The sequence below is a fragment of the Oncorhynchus mykiss genome, chromosome 1 (assembly GCF_013265735.2).
Source record: "Oncorhynchus mykiss isolate Arlee chromosome 1, USDA_OmykA_1.1, whole genome shotgun sequence".
NCBI lineage: Eukaryota > Metazoa > Chordata > Actinopteri > Salmoniformes > Salmonidae > Oncorhynchus > Oncorhynchus mykiss.
The window spans coordinates 18957550-18974320 of NC_048565.1; the positions used below are offsets into that span (position 1 = coordinate 18957550).

The 16771-nt window shown below is 40.7% G+C and overlaps 1 pseudogene; it reads left to right on the forward strand.

Moving 5' to 3' along the window:
- The first annotated feature begins 377 nt into the window (after window positions 1-377).
- On the forward strand, window positions 378-14637 carry LOC110500236 (annotated as a pseudogene).
- Window positions 14638-16771: the final 2134 nt, after the last annotated feature.

Genomic DNA, 16771 nt, shown 5'->3' on the forward strand with positions numbered 1-16771 from the left:
ACTTTTTCCACCACTGCAAAAAATGTCACCATGACTACACTGCATTTAGATAAAAAATAATTGTGTGAAAAAAATACAAAATGCCCTTATGTTGATGACCTTTTGCAAATCCATTCAGTTTTCCACGTTGATTCAAGGTCATCACGATACAAAAAAAAAAAAATGATGATGTGGAAACAACGTTCATTCAACCATTTTTTTCCCCAGTGGGAGGCTACTGTTACTCTTAAATAACATATTGTTTATTTAGCCTACTATTATTGCTAGACTTGTGTAGAATGTTTTCCATATGAGGTTTTGCATAATGTGCTCTCCTTAAACAGGTGTTCTCTTTACTTATGAATTTACATCCACCCAGGCATATTCCAATCTTGAGGATGGCAACGGTATGTATCCATTCTATGTTCGGGTCACTACAGGGTCACTCACTGGGAGATAAAAGCCATCTTTCTATCAGGACACGAGCTTCTTTATCTGTTAGTAGTGTGATTCATTACCGCCTGAGAAATAACTTATCGTAATTCATAATGTACAATCACCAGTGTCTGAACAAAAATTAAGTAATAAGGCACGAGGACGTGTGGTATATGGCCAATATACCACGACTAAGGGCTATTCTTAAGTGCGACGCATCGCGGAGTGCCTAGACACAGCCCTTAGCGGTGGTACTGTATATTGGCCATATACCACAAACCCCCGTGGTGCCTTATTGCTATTATAAACTGGTAATCAATGTAATTGGGGCTGTAAAAATACATGTTTTGCCATACCCGTGGTATACGGTCTGATATACCACGGCTGTCAGCCAATCAGCCTTCAGGGTTCAAACCACCCAGTTTATAAAGTTTGTTAAATGTAGTGTACACATTTCAGAGAAATGTCCTAATTTTAGAATTTTGAACCAACCGATGCTGTAAATGTCAAAGTTCTTTCACAGGCCTTTGCATTTTTGACCTCTCCCTTACAGAAGTGTTTGGTGTTTGGCACACAATGTGTTGCCAAGAGTGACCACAGCCAGCCCAAAACTGGTGAATTGGCCTATCGCAAAGGAGACATCGTCACTATTATGAGAACAGGAATGGTACGTAATGATTTATAGCAAGGTTCCCTACAGGCCGAATTTGGCGCACAGGCAATTTTATTTTGCCCCACAAGTTTTCTGAGCAAAAAAAGACTGTAAAAACACCAGCAAATAAGCTCCATGATATTTTTATTTAGGTAATCTGTTCCAAAATATTCCCATGCATAATAGAGAGAGATATGTGATCGTATACAAATGTAAGCACATTTACAATGTACTTTTCTAAAATAAAAATAAAAACTTGCCCATGATCTTTGTGCACTGTCTGCTTTGGTGGGGGCTCTATAAATATAATTGAACTGAACTGAGATAAAAAATGTATCTATTTGCATGATTCTACTGAAAGCTGTTCTGGTGCTGTTTTCTAGGGGAAAGAACATTACAAGGCCAGACACAACACCACAGGAGAGGAAGGACTCATCTCTGCCACCAACATGCGAGAGCGAGAGGCCATTCGTGTCGACCCCAGTCTCAGTCTCATGCCGTAAGTCTATTTAAGGCTATCAGTCTGGATTTCATTATGTTTCCTTTATCCCCAGTCACATGACTGACCACCATGTATATTGTGCAATTTAGGCATTTGTGTTTTTTTTCTGTTTCCTTTTTGTTCTTCTCCATAATATCCACACTGTCTTCCACTGAAGGACTGATATGTACACTTCCTCATCGTGCCATTTTTTTGTACTAGCAGTTTATGATATAATTTAGATGGGGATTTTTTTTTCCAGTTATGTAAGCTTAGAGCTATTTAAAAAAGAATATGTAATCTTTATTCTGCTAGGCAAGTCAGTTAAGAACAAATTCCTATTTATAATAACGGCCTGGTAAAAGGCCTCCTGCGGGGACTGGGATTTAAAAATATATATATACAGTGCCTTGCGAAAGTATTCGGCCCCCTTGAACTTTGCGACCTTTTGCCACATTTCAGGCTTCAAACATAAAACTGTATTTTTTTTGTGAAGAATCAACAACAAGTGGGACACAATCATGAAGTGGAACGACATTTATTGGATATTTCAAACTTTTTTAACAAATCAAAAACTGAAAAATTGGGCGTGCAAAATTATTCAGCCCCTTTACTTTCAGTGCAGCAAACTCTCTCCAGAAGTTCAGTGAGGATCTCTGAATGATCCAATGTTGACCTAAATGACTAATGATGATAAATACAATCCACCTGTGTGTAATCAAGTCTCCGTATAAATGCACCTGCACTGTGATAGTCTCAGAGGTCCGTTAAAAGCGCAGAGAGCATCATGAAGAACAAGGAACACACCAGGCAGGTCCGAGATACTGTTGTGAAGAAGTTTAAAGCCGGATTTGGATACAAAAAGATTTCCCAAGCTTTAAACATCCCAGGGAGCACTGTGCAAGCGATAATATTGAAATGGAAGGGGTATCAGACCACTGCAAATCTACCAAGACCTGGCCGTCCCTCTAAACTTTCAGCTCATACAATGAGAAGACTGATCAGAGATGCAGCCAAGAGGCCCATGATCACTCTGGATGAACTGCAGAGATCTACAGCTGAGGTGGGAGACTCTGTCCATAGGACAACAATCAGTCGTATATTGCACAAATCTGGCCTTTATGGAAGAGTGGCAAGAAGAAAGCCATTTCTTAAAGATATCCATAAAACGTGTCGTTTAAAGTTTGCCACAAGCCACCTGGGAGACACACCAAACATGTGGAAGAAGGTGCTCTGGTCAGATGAAACCAAAATTGAACTTTTTGGCAACAATGCAAAACGTTATGTTTGGCGTAAAAGCAACACAGCTGAACACACCATCCCCACTGTCAAACATGGTGGTGGCAGCATCATGGTTTGGGCCTGCTTTTCTTCAGCAGAGACAGTGAAGATGGTTAAAATTGATGGGAAGATGGATGGAGCCAAATACAGGACCATTCTGGAAGAAAACCTGATGATGTCTGCAAAAGACCTGAGACTGGGACGGAGATTTGTCTTCCAACAAGACAATGATCCAAAACATAAATCAAAATCTACAATGGAATGGTTCAAAAATAAACATATCCAGGTGTTAGAATGGCCAAGTCAAAGTCCAGACCTGAATCCAATCGAGAATCTGTGGAAAGAACTGAAAACTGCTGTTCACAAATGCTCTCCATCCAACCTCACTGAGCTCGAGCAGTTTTGCAAGGAGGAATGGGAAAAAATGTCAGTCTCTCGATGTGCAAAACTGATAGAGACATACCCCAAGCGACTTACAGCTGTAATCGCAGCAAAAGGTGGCGCTACAAAGTATTAACTTAAGGGGGCTGAATAATTTTGCACGCCCAATTTTTCAGTTTTTGATTTGTTAAAAAAGTTTGAAATATCCAATAAATGTCGTTCCACTACATGATTGTGTCCCACTTGTTGTTGATTCTTCACAAAAAAATACAGTTTTATATCTTTATGTTTGAAGCCTGAAATGTGGCAAAAGGTCGCAAAGTTCAAGGGGGCCGAATACTTTCGCAAGGCACTGTATATTTTTTAAATACAGGACTAAACACACATCACGAGTAGAGAGACAACACTATATAAAGAGAGACCAATGACAACAACATAGCTTGGTAGCAACACAACATTACAACAACATGGTAGCAACACAACATGGTAGCAGCACAAACCATGGCACAAACATTATTGGGCACAGACAATAGCACAATGGGCAAGAAGGTAGAGACAACAATACATCACGCAAAGCAGCCATATAACTGTCAGTAAGAGTGTCAATGATTGAGTCTTTGAATAAAGAGATTGAGATAACTGTCAAGTTTGAGTATTTGTTGCAGGTTGTTCCAGTCACTAGCTGCAGCAAACTGAAAAGATGTGAGACCCGGGGATGTGTGTGCTTTGGGGACCTTTAACAGAATATGACTGGCAGAACGGTTGTTATACGTGGAGAATGAGGGCTGCAGTAAATATCTCAGATAGGGGGGAGTGAGACCTAAGAGGGTTTTATATAGCTAGGGCCAGGTGATTTCCTGAACATGTGACTTGACCAGAACAAAATCCTTAGCCCTGTGCAATACACTTTGTGGAATGTCTCTTTATTAATTGCTTCTACTAATAATTTTTTGGTCCATGTCAGCTGGTCCAATGGGAAGATCTCAGGTCCCGAGGCGGTGTCCAAGCTGCGGCCTGTAGAGGATGGCCTGTTCCTGGTGTGGGAGTCCATCCGCCACCCTGGTGATTATGTGCTCTGTGTCGGCTACTCCAGCCAGGTCATCCACTACCGAGTCATGTACCAGCACAGCAAACTGACCATCGACAACACCCAGTACTTCTACAACCTCATAGACATGATAGAGGTGAGGCGGAGATGGATTTGTTATTTAGTTTGTAGTCAAATGCTTGATGTAGTCAATTAGTGCTAGGAATATGGGAACAAATACTACACTTTTTTCTACTTTAATACACTATATGTGAATTTGTCCAAATATTTATGACTTCTTCAAATGGGGGGGACTAGATACATGGAGTGCTTTCATTTCTAAAAGGTAAAACAGATATGTATAAAAAATACCCACAAAGGTGACATTCTGTACTATCAAATTGTATTTGTCACATGCTTGGTAAACAACAGGTGTAGACAAACAGTGAAATGCTTACTTACGGGTCCTTTTCCAACAATGCAGATTGAATAACAATAAGGAGTAAAAATAACATGGCTGCGGTTGAAGTCGGAAGTTTACACACACCAAATGTTTCACAATTCCTGACATTTAATCCAAGTAAAAATTCCCTGTCTTTAGGCCAGTTAGGATCACCACTTTATTTTAAGAATGTGAAATGTCAGAATAATAGTAGAGCTTTTTTAAAAATTTTATCACATTCCCAGTGGGTCAGAAGTTTACATAGACTCAATTAGTATTTGGTAGCATTGCCTTTAAATGGTTTAACTTGGGTCAAATGTTTCTGGTAGGCTTCCACAAGCTTCCTACAATAAGTTGGGTGAATTTTGGCCCATTCCTCCTGACAGAGCTGGTGTAACTGAGTCAGGTTTGTAATGCCTCCTTGCTCGCACACTCTTTTTCAGTTCTGCCCACACATTTTCTATAGGATTGAGGTCAGGGCTTTGTGATGGCCGCTCCAATACCTGGACTTTGTTGTCCTTAAGCCATTTTGTCACAATTTTGGAAGTATGCTTGGGGTCATTGTCCATTTGGAAGACCCATTTGCGACCAAGCTTTGAGTTCCTGACTGATGTCTTTAGATGTTGCTTCAATTTATCCACATAATTTTCCTCCTCATGATGCCATCTATTTTGTGAAGTGCATCAGTCCCTCCTGCAGCAAAGCACCCCCACAACATGATGCTGCCACCTCTGTGCTTCACGGTTGGGATGGTGTTTTTCGGCTTGCAAGCCTTCCCCTTTTTCCTCCAAACAAAACAACGGTCATTATGGCCAAAAAGTTATATTTTTGTTTCATCAGACAAGAGGACCTTTCTCCAAAAAGCATGATCTTTGTCCCCATGTGCAGTTGCAAACCGGAGTGTGGCTTTTTTTATGGTGGTTTTGGAGCAGTGGCTTCTTCCTTGAGGAGCGGCCTTTCAGGTTATGTCAATATAGGACTCGTTTTACTGTGGATATAGATACTTTTGTACCTGTTTCCTCCAGCATCTTCACAAGGTCCTTTACTGTTGTTCTGGGATTGATTTGCACTTTTCGCACCAAAGTACGTTCATCTCTAGGAGACAGAACACAACTCCTTCCTGAGTGGTATGACGGCTGCATGGTCCCATGTTGTTTATACTTGCGTATTATTGTTTGTACAGATGAACATGGTACCTTCAGGTGTCAGGAAATTGATCCCACAAGGATGAACCAGATTTGTAGAGGTCTACAATTTTTTTCTGAGATCTTGGCTGATTTCTTTTCCTTTTTCCAACAATTGTTGGCTGATTTCTTTTGATTTTTCCAACAATTGTTTACAGACAGATTATTTCACTTATAATTCACTGTATCACAATTCTAGTGGGTCAGAAGTTTGCATACACTAAGTTGACTGTGCCTTTAAACAGCTCGGAAAAATCCAGAAAATTATGTCATGGCTTTAGAAGGTTCTAATTGGCTAACAGACATCAATTGGAGGTGTATCTGTGGATGTATTTCCAGGCCTACCGTCAAACTCATCGCCTCTTTGCTTGACATCATAGAAAACTGTTGAGTATGAAAAACCCAGAAGCGTTGCAGTTCTCGACACAAACCGGTGCGCCTGGCAGATACTACCATACCCTGTTCAAAGATACTTAAATCTTTTGTCTTGCCCATTCACCCGTCTTTCGGATGGGATGTTAAACGGGTGTCCTGACTCTCTAAGGTCATTAAAAGATCCCATGGCACATATCGTAAGAGTAGGGGTGTTAACCCCGGTGTCCTGGCGATATTCCCAATCTGGCCCTCATACCATCATGGTCACCTAATAATCCCCAGTTTACAATTGGCTCATTCATCCCCCTCCTCTCCCCTGTAACTATTCCCCAGGTCATTGCTGCAAATGAGAACGTGTTCTCAGTCAATTTACCTGGTAAAATAACAGATAAATAAAAAATGAATGTGTATGTGATTATTTTAATGAAGGTGATGCCAAAGAAAAATGTCCAAAAAGTTTTATTCTATTCTGTTACGGCAGTATGCGAATTAGAGTGGGTCCAATTTACTATAGGCAGGTTACCTTGGCATTCTTGGGCATGAGGACTATGCTGTTCTGCTTGAAACAAGTTGGTATTACAGACCGGGTTAGGGATAGGTTGAAAATGTCAGTGAACACACTTGCCAGCTGGGTAGCGCATGCTCTGATTAAGCGCTCTGGTATTCATTCTGGCCCCACAGCCTTACGAATGTGTTTAACCTGTTTAAAGTTCTTACTCACATCGGCCTCATAGTAAACATTTGATCTCAAATAAAAAATGCTAGATTATACACTGCCCTACCAAGCAAAAAGGCAGTAACTGCTCATAGTGTGGAACTGAGAAAAATTGCTTTTATTTACCTTGGTTTCACAGTAACTTTATGCAGTTACTGCTAACATGACCCCCATTTTCTCAAAAACACAATACAATAGAGGCAGGATACTTGTCCAAATCAAAGTTTATTTGTCACGTGCGCCGAATACAACAGGTGTAGATCTTACAGTGAAATGCTTACTTACAGGCTCTAACCAACAGTGCAATTTAAGTTGAAAAATAACAGTAGCGAGGCTATTTAAAAAAAATATATATATATATTTCACCTTTATTTAACCAGGTAGGCAAGTTGAGAACAAGTTCTCATTTACAATTGCGACCTGGCCAAGATAAAGCAAAGCAGTTCGACACATACAACGACACAGAGTTACACATGGAGTAAAACAAACATACAGTCAATAATACAGTATAAACAAGTCTATATACGATGTGAGCAAATGAGGTGAGATAAGGGAGGTAAAGGCAAAAAGGCCATGGTGGCAAAGTAAATACAATATAGCAAGTAAAACACTGGAATGGTAGATTTGCAATGGGAGAATGTGCAAAGTAGAAATAAAAAATAATGGGGTGCAAAGGAGCAAAATAAATTAATTAATTAAATACAGTAGGGAAAGAGGTAGTTGTTTGGGCTAAATTATAGGTGGGCTATGTACAGGTGCAGTAATCTGTGAGCTGCTCTGACAGTTGGTGCTTAAAGCTAGTGAGGGAGATAAGTGTTTCCAGTTTCAGAGATTTTTGTAGTTCGTTCCAGTCATTGGCAGCAGAGAACTGGAAGGAGAGGCGGCCAAAGAAATAATTGGTTTTGGGGGTGACTAGAGAGATATACCTGCTGGAGCGTGTGCTACAGCTGGGAGATGCAATGGTGACCAGCGAGCTGAGATAAGGGGGGACTTTACCTAGCAGGGTCTTGTAGATGACATGGAGCCAGTGGGTTTGGCGACGAGTATGAAGCGAGGGCCAGCCAACGAGAGCGTACAGGTCGCAATGGTGGGTAGTATATGGGGCTTTGGTGACAAAACGGATTGCACTGTGATAGACTGCATCCAATTTGTTGAGTAGGGTATTGGAGGCTATTTTGTAAATGACATCACCAAAGTCGAGGATTGGTAGGATGGTCAGTTTTACAAGGGTATGTTTGGCAGCATGAGTGAAGGATGCTATAACAGTAGTGAGGCTATATACAGGCACCGGTTAGTCAGATGAATTGAGGTAGTATGTACATGTAGATATGGTTAATGTGACTATGCATATATTATAAACAGAGAGTAGCAGTAGCGTAAAAGAGGGGTTGGTGGGTGGTGGGTGGCAGGACACAATGCAGATAGTCCGGGTAGCCAATGTGTGGGGGCACCGTTTAGTCGGGCTAATTGAGGTAGTATGCATATGAGTGACTATGCATATATGGTAAACAGAAAGAGGGGTTGGGGGGGCACATATATTTAAGCATGTATTTAATGTAGCAAAAATGACAACTCATTTTTGACCAAATGAGCAGTTACTGCCTTTTTGCTTGGTAGGGTAGTATAGTAGAGTCACATTTAAAAGGGGAGTGTATGAAAATACAGGATTTCCATACAAATGTCTTGCCTACATCTTTATACTGAGGAGCTAATGTTCATAATCAGCCTCTATATGGAAAAATAATCACTCAGAATTGTATTTGAACCTAACCACGGCAAACTGTCACCCATAGAAAGTAACTGTCATTAATTGCTTACAGTTTAAAAGAAAGGTCTGTTTCCTGTGAGCTATTGGAAGCACAGTCATTAGGGAGTTTGGAGATACGGGTGACTGTAAAGGCTAAAGATGCCTCACCACTCCCTTATCTGTGGAGCACAGAAGTCTTTAGTCTTGACTTATCTGTGGAGCACAGAAGTCTTTAGTCCTGACTTATCTGTGGAGCACAGAAGTCTTTAGTCCTGACTTATCTGTGGAGCACAGAAGTCTTTAGTCTTGACTTATCTGTGGAGCACAGAAGTCTTTAGTCTTGACTTATCTGTGGAGCACAGAAGTCTTTAGTCCTGACTTATCTGTGGAGCACAGAAGTCTTTAGTCCTGACTTATCTGTGGAGCACAGAAGTCTTTAGTCCTGACTCCTATCGCTGAAAATAAAGGGAGAATCCAGCTGCTTCCTGACACGCAGGACTATTGGATTTGTAAAAAATGCATTTGTTGTGTACAGTTCCCCTTACCATCATTCTGTTCTTAAAATACCGTAAGCTGTCACAAACTGACCCGCTCTCTGGACTGGATGGTTCTGGAGGTCCCGTGGGTCTCCACTTAGTTGGGGGAGAAATGCTTTTTAGTTTTTATGCCCCCAGCTGATGGAATAGCCTTCAGGCCACCTTGAAGCTAGACTCACTGGTCTCATTGGAAAGTTTAGATCAAGTTTTAAGGGAGGTGATATGTGAGAGTTCTGTTTGATTTGATTATTCTTGTTGTATTGGTATTGTTATTTTACATTATGTTGTTACATTTTGTGTATATTCATGTTCACAGGGCTCCCTTGTAAATGAGAACCTGGTCTCAATGGGGACCCACCCTGTATAAATAAAGGTTAATAATAATAATGGCCATCTTTGCAGTTCCACTCCAAGCACAAGGGAGCTATCGCCACCAAACTTCTGAAGCCCAAAGATAAGGAGGGCACCAAGTCAGCTGAGTTGGAACTGTCTAAAAGTAAGGGCTTGGTCTTTACACTCTCATGATGTGTCAGAGTTGGCCTCCTTAAGGCTCGGAGAACCCTTCCTGGGTGAGGGGGATGAAGGGTATTATGTATGTGAGAGGATGTGGTGGTGGGGTGTTAATGTGACTTTTTTTAGAAGTGAGAGTGATAAATATAAAAGCTACCTGTTTTTTTTAGAAGTGAGAGAGAGAAAAAAATATACAGTTTTAGATTGGTATCTCTGTGTGTGTCACAGCGGGATGGCTGCTGGACATCAGGAAGCTGACCTATCGGAGAGGGGGAGTTTGGAGGTGAGGCTGCAATTTCCTTGATTGTTTTTTTTAAATAAGCCGGTAAACCATTGTAACCTTGAATTGAACCCTGATTCTGTTACAGATTTAATTTGGTCTTGTTTTGTTGTCCCTTCGCGGTGTTTGAAGGAGACTACATTGGCCAGAAGGTGGCAGTAAAGAACATCAAATGTGATGTAACGGCACAGGCATTCTTAGAAGAGACCACTGTTATGACGTGAGTCCAGAGTGGCGACACAGTTTCTTAATTAACTTGGAGTAACGACTGTCTGACCTTTGTTCCTTTCTTTTTTTCATTTAATTGTTTTGATCTGTTTTTGATCTGATTACGAACTTTCCACTAGGAAACTGCAGCATAAGAACCTGGTGCGGTTGTTGGGGGTGATCGTAGACAATGGACTGCACATCGTCACAGAGCTCATGGCCAAGGTTCTGCTGCCGTGACTTCAGTACCGTCAATCTGTCATCACAGTCAATCAAGACTAACTAACAGACTAGGAGTAGGCTTAATCTCAGTCCAGGAGACAAGCCCTAACAGCTTGTTGATGCAAAACAATTATCTGTAACAAACAAACAATTAGGACTATCTACTCAAATCTAATTCAGATTACACAACTGTTATCCAACTGTATTATGTGTGTTGCAGGGTAATCTGGTGAACTTCCTCCGGACGAGGGGCCGTTTTGTCATTAGCACTGGCCAGCTTCTACGTTTTGCACTGTGAGGCCCCACCACAGACCCAGGCGGTATTTGATAGAATTTCGTGGCCCTGCCCGCCTGTGGGGAAATCAACCTAGGTTACCCCATTGGCCCACAGCAAAAAAACGGACATTTTTCAAACACAATTTTCTTGTTATCGGCTTGTTTTAGTCAATTACAAAATTACATTTAAGAAAAGTGCAGCATGTCTAAAGACTACTTTTCAATATTACCTGCTCCCGAGGCAACCGTAGGATTGGAGTTTTGACCTGATTACATGTACATTGAACAACACAGCAGCTTTTCAGCATGTTTTGTTACTTCTGTATACAGTGCATTCTGAAAGTATTCTGACCCCTTGACTTTTTCCACATTTTGTTACGTTACAACCTTATTCTAAAATGTATTAATTATTTTATTTTCTCATCAATCTACACACAATACCCCATCATGACAAAGTGAAAACAGGTTTTTAGAAATTCCTGCAAATGTATAAAATAAAATAACAATTAAATACCTTACTTATGTAAATGTAATATTTACATGAATACTTATGTAAATGTAATATTTCAGTTTTATATTTGTAATACATTTGCAAACATTTCTAAAAAACTGTTTTTGCTTTGTCATTATGTGGTATTGTGTGTATATTGATGAGGGAAAAACAACAATTTAATCAATTTTAGAATAAGGCTGTAACGTAACAAAATGTGGAAAAAGGGAAGGGGTCTGAATACTTTCCGAATGCACTAACTAAACATTGACGATGAAGTTGGCTCTTTTACAATGGCGGTCAATGGGAAAGAATGTGTTTCACCTAATTTTGTGGGCGTGGTCGTAGGGAATTGCTTCTTATGACATGAAAATTGACTCTGAGTATATAATTTAATATAACTTTATATGTTATACATTAAAACATTGCCACATTACCAACTTTACTGAAAGACTCTTTTTAAGAGAGTCTTTATTAGAAGCTTTGCATTTCTGTGTATTTCAGTAAGAGTGTGTATATGTGTGTGTTCAGAGATGTGTGCGAGGGCATGGAGTACCTGGAGTCTAAGAGGTTGGTTCACAGAGACCTAGCTGCCCATAACATCCTGGTCTCCAACGAAGGCGTGGCCAAAGTCAGTGACTTTGGGTTGACCAAGGTGGACTGCAAGGCCTCGGACAACGCTAAACTACCAGTCAAATGGACAGCCCCTGAGGCCCTGAAGAAAGAGGTAGGATCATGTTTACCTCTAACATCTAGTGTTTATCATGCTTACTGTACAGACATGTTTATTATAAAATATGAATTAGGTGGGTGCTTATCTGTCCTATTTCACAAGTGTGTATTAATGCAAATGTGTGAATTGTAAAAGTTTTTTTTGCATATCCCAACTCCCGCTGAGACACCTTCGGAGTGTTGGAGAAATTAGCGCTAAGTGCCTTGCTCAAGGGCACGTCGACAGATTTGTCGGCTAAGGGATTCAAACTTTCGGTTACTGACGCCCACTTTACAGACTTAACAGTATGTGTAATTCATCTAAATTGTTTGTGAACTATAAGGTTTGGAGTCTGTTTTTTTAGCCTATGTGGCTATTACACAGTAACTATCATGTCGAGCAGCCATCAGTGGAATTTTGTCATTGAATTGCTTTTGTGGTCATGTGTGATTGTCCTGCAGAAATTCTCCATGCGGTCAGACGTATGGAGCTATGGTGTTCTCCTCTGGGAAACGTTCTCCTACGGTCGACAGCCCTACCCCAAGATGGTGAGTCCTGACTTTACTGATCTTTATGAACAGTGATGTATAGTTCTGAGTTACTGGCACAACAATGCAACAGAAATTAGTGTGTGAAAAAAATTTGAACGGCTGCTTTGAAAATTATTATCAAGGCAGTCTGACCCAGTTGCTCACTTGCTTATTATGGTGGTGCAATGCGTTGAATGATGGCATGCCATAGCTCTCTGTGCTTCATGGAAGCTGCAAGGTCCTCTGTTCTCAGCAGGTGTTCCAGAGGTCTTTGCCCGTGAGAGGTGAGCCACAGTACAATAAAGCTTACTGATGCTGTTCTCAGGATGCTTGCTACAGCGTCCAGTGCCCTTATCTTACCGCTGATCAGTGGCAACCCAGTAGTTTTTACTAACTGAAAACACCATTGACATTCTGGCACCAGTGCGTCTCTCCAAATGACCATAATCTCAGGTTACATAAAACGCCTGATCTATTAGGGCAGGTCATGGAAAATGGGGTTTGTTTGACCCTTATCCCTCTATGACCCATTATCCAGTTTACGTCAGCAGTGCTTTATCCACTGATAGACTTATGCTACTGAAACTAAATAAACTTCCCCTAAGATTAAAGGCAGGTTAGTGCGTCAGGACATGGATTTGCCCCGGACTCATTTGATCTGTCCTGAATAGGAGTCGGGGGTGAAATTTGAGCATTCATAAGATGGGGTTCTTCTATGTGTAGTCATGATGTTGTACCAGTAGATGACCCCATGAGTAGGTTTTTATTTCTTTCCCATGGTGTCACATACTGTAATTTGGCCCAGACCTCTGTTTATATAGCACTATATTTTAATTGACACTCATTGTCGATATGTGTTCAATTGAAGAGACACACTTCAGTCTTAGTGAAGCAGCGCCGATTAACAAACTCTGCTGTGATCAGAGGGCAGTTAACTGGAGTGAAACGGAAGGGCGTGTGTATTTATTTATTTACTCCATACTTAAAATCCCCTTTTTCCATGCTGTATCTGTTTGTAGGGAGTCTGTTACTCCCCCCACAGGTATGTAAAGCAGAGAATCAAAGCAATGGCACTAACCAGGTAATAACAGCAGAGATAAACAAGGATTAGTGCTTGTAGGCCGCGTTTCTAAGGCAACAGCTCCTGATGGCAGCCAGCCAAAAAGAAGAGCGAAGGGGAGGGGTGGGGATGTGAGAGAGAGTGTGAGTGTGTGTACTTGCGTCCTTTTGTGCGTATTTTGTGTTTGTACATGGGGGGAGGGAGATTATGGTACTTACACTCTCCTGTGACACACAGTCTCACTGTCAACCCCTTGTACCCATCTAGCCCTGTCCCTGTTTGCCTGGTAGGTCAGGGGGGGATATAGGGACAGCCTGGGGGGGATCAGCTAGAATGACTTAGAGCATGCTTAGTGTCTAACCATATAATTAGAATGAGTGAGTTGTACTGTACTTGTTTAATCCAGGTGATTAACATACAGATACAGTATGTAGGCTGAACGTTTGACCTTTTATTTTATGTCCACTTAAAAGTGATTTGACCCATTAAGAGGGGGTGGCATTATCTCATGCGCCATCTCTTTTTCTGTCTTTCTCCTATTCTATCTCCTTCCTCGTCTCCCTCAGTCTGTGAAGGAGCGGGTGGAGCAGGGTTACCGTATGGATGCTCCAGCGGAGTGCCCCCCCTGTGTCTACGCCCTGATGAGGGGCTACTGGGAGGCCGAGCCCAAGAAAAGGCCCTCCTTTCATAAACTACAGGAGAAGATAGAGAGAGAGCTGACCAAACACAGCCCTGGGCCTTCCTGCTGAGGTCACCTCAATAATCCTATTCAAATAACTATTGTTCTTTGTTCAGAGCTGCCTGGAGATGGACAGTAACCCGGGACAGGTGGACCGAAGTGAGCCTGAACCCACAGAAGGCTGGTCAGGGTTGGATCTACTGGTAGTGACTCATAAAGAGGCTGAACATTGGTTGATTTTGCGAAGGGAACATGCAGCATACATCTTTCTTAGATCATCAATGAGCCTTTATGCACACTCACTATGACTCCATACTAGAGGTCGACCGATTATGATTTTTCAACACCGATACCGAATATTGGAGGACCAAAAAAGCCGATGACGATTAATCGGCCGATTTGTATTTATTTATTTGTAATAATGACAATTACAACAATACTGAATGAACACTTATTTTAACTTAATATAATACATCAATAAAATCAATTTAGCCTCAAGTAAATAATGAAACATGTTCAATTTGGTTTAAATAATGCAAAAACAAAGTGTTGGAGAAGAAAGTAAAAGTGCAATATGTGCTATGTAAGAAAGCTAACGTTTCAGTTCCTTGCTCAGAACATGAGAACATATGAAAGCTGTTGGTTCCTTTTAACATGAGTCTTCAATATTCCCAGGTAAGAAGTTTTAGGTTGTAGTTATTATAGGAATTATAGGACTATTTCCCTCTATACCATTTGTATTTCATTAACCTTTGACATTTGGATGTTCTTATAGGCACTTTAGTATTGCCAGTGTAACAGTATAGCTTCTGTCCCTCTCCTCGCTCCTCCCTGGGCTCGAACCAGCAACACAACGACAACAGCCACCATCGAAGCAGCGTTACCCATGCAGAGCAAGGGAAACAACCACAGGCTCAGAGCGAGTGACGGCGCTAACTAGCTAGCCATTTCACTTCGGTTACACCAGCCTCATCTCGGGAGTTGATAGGCTTGAAGTCATAAACAGCGCAATGCTTGACGCACAACGAAGAGCTGCTTGCAAAATGCACAAAAGTGCTGTTTGAATGAATGTTTACCACCTGCTTCTGCCTACCACCGCTCAGTCAGATACTTAGATACTTGCAAGCTCAGTCAGATTATACGCAACGCAGGACATGCTAGATAATAGTAATAGTAGTAATATCATCAACCATGTGTAGTTAACTAGTGATTATGATTTTTATACGTTTTTTATAAGATTAGTTTAATGCTAGCTAGCAACTTACCTTGGCTTACTGCATTCGCGTAACAGGCAGTCTCCTTGTGGAGTGCAACGAGAGAGAGGCAGGTCGTTATTGCGTTGGACTAGTTAACTGTAAGGTTGCAAGATTGGATCCCCGAGCTGACAAGGTGAAAATCTGTCATTCTGCCCCTGAACGAGGCAGTTAACCCACCGTTCCTAGGCAGTCATTGAAAATAAGAATGTGTTCTTAACTGACTTGTCTAGTTAAATAAAGGAATAAAAAATATATTTAAAAAATCGTCAAATCTGCGCCCAAAAATACAGATTTCCGATTGTTATGAAAACTTGAAATCGGCCCTAATTAATCGGGCATTCCGATTAATCGGTCGACCTCTACTCCATACTATAAACAGCAGTGGAATGTGGACATGGGTTTCTCTATGGCAGAATCACTGTCTAAAGAAATCATCTTTGCAACAAACTCCAGCCATCAGAACTAACTGTACAAAAACAAAACTATGTAGTGCCTTCAGAAAGTATTCATACCTTGACTATATTTTGTTAAGCCTGAATTAAAAATGGATTAAATAAATAAAATATCTCCCATCTACACTCTACCCCATAATGACAAAGTGAAAACATGTTTTTAGACATTTTTGCAAATGTATTGAAAATTAAGTACAGAAATACAGTAAGCTCCAAAAGTATTGGGACAATGACACATGTTCTGTTATTTTGGCTCTGTACTCCAGCATTTTGGATTTGAAAGGATACAATGACTATGAGGTTAAAGTGCAGACTGTCAGCTTTAATTTGAGGGTATTTTCATCCATATCGGGTGAACTGTTTAGAAATTGCAGAACTTTTTGTACATAGTCCACCATTTTAGGGGTCCAAAGGTTTTGGGACAAATTCACCATGATTACAGATAATCCTGAATAAATCGTGAATAATGATGAGTGAGAAAGTTACAAAGGCATAAGTATAATCCGTAATCATGGTAGCATCCATATTAATGTAGAAGTGTTTAGAAACATTATATTCTTATTTACAATAAAAGTGACTCCGAAATGGCACAATACATGATTTACCATTTATTTCTATTGGGCACAAAATAATCTGAAACACAACCAAAACAAACTGCAAATGCATCCAACAAGTGTGTACAGTCACAGGCTTAATGTAGTTATTGTGTGCTAGGAATATGGGACCAAATACTTAACTTTCAACTACTTTAATACACATAAGTGAATTTGTCTACACTTGTTGTATTCAGCGCATGTGACAAATAAAATTTTAATTGACATTTAGAGCCCATTGTATCTAATTTACATAGGTATTCACACCC